Below are 808 nucleotides of genomic sequence, written 5' to 3' on the forward strand. Positions count from 1 at the left end.
GCAACTGCGTCCTATCCTCTAAGGATCTCTTGAAATTTCATGTCTCTTCTACTGCCTGCTAGCCCTAAAGAGACTTTCTGAAACCAAGCTCTTCAATCTTGAGCCTTGAAGCCTTCCTATGACCCTTGCTCCTTGAATCTGGTCTCATCTTTGCCTCTGGTCATGCTTGTTGTGAGGCAGTCAAGGAAGCATCCCCTTTAAAAGGAAGATGTTTGAATCTTTTTTTCCTACTTTGAATTACTGCCATATTAAAATGATTTGAAGGAAAAAAAAACAGATAATTGGAGTAAAATATCTTGTAATTGGTTTGTAACTCAATGCATTGGGTAGACTGTTTGCAAAGATGATGTTATGGACCCAATTGTGACTCTTCAAAATTCATATATTGAAGTTCTAACCTCTCAGTTCACTTCAGCCGCTCAGTCGTGTCCAATCTTTGCAAGCCCCGTGGACTGCAGAACACCAGGCTTCCCTATCCATCACCAACTCCCAGAGCTTGCTCAAACTCATGTCCATCAAGTCGGTAACGCCATCCAACCATCTCACCCTCTATCATCCCCTTCTTCTCCCACCTTCAATCCTTCCCAGCATCAGGGTCTTTTCCAATGAGTCAGTTCTTCCCATCAGGTGACCAAAGTATTGGACCTTCAGCTTCAACATCAGTCCTTCCAATGAATATTCAGGACTGATTTCCCCTAGTGTGACTGTATTTGGAGATGGGGCCTTTAAGAAGGTAATTAAGAGATGGGAATACCAGACCACCTGACCTGCCTCTTGAGAAATGTGTATGCAGGTCAGGAAGCAACAG

This window comes from Bison bison, unplaced genomic scaffold, assembly GCF_000754665.1.
Source record: "Bison bison bison isolate TAMUID 2011002044 unplaced genomic scaffold, Bison_UMD1.0 scf7180017846581, whole genome shotgun sequence".
Classification (NCBI taxonomy): domain Eukaryota; kingdom Metazoa; phylum Chordata; class Mammalia; order Artiodactyla; family Bovidae; genus Bison; species Bison bison.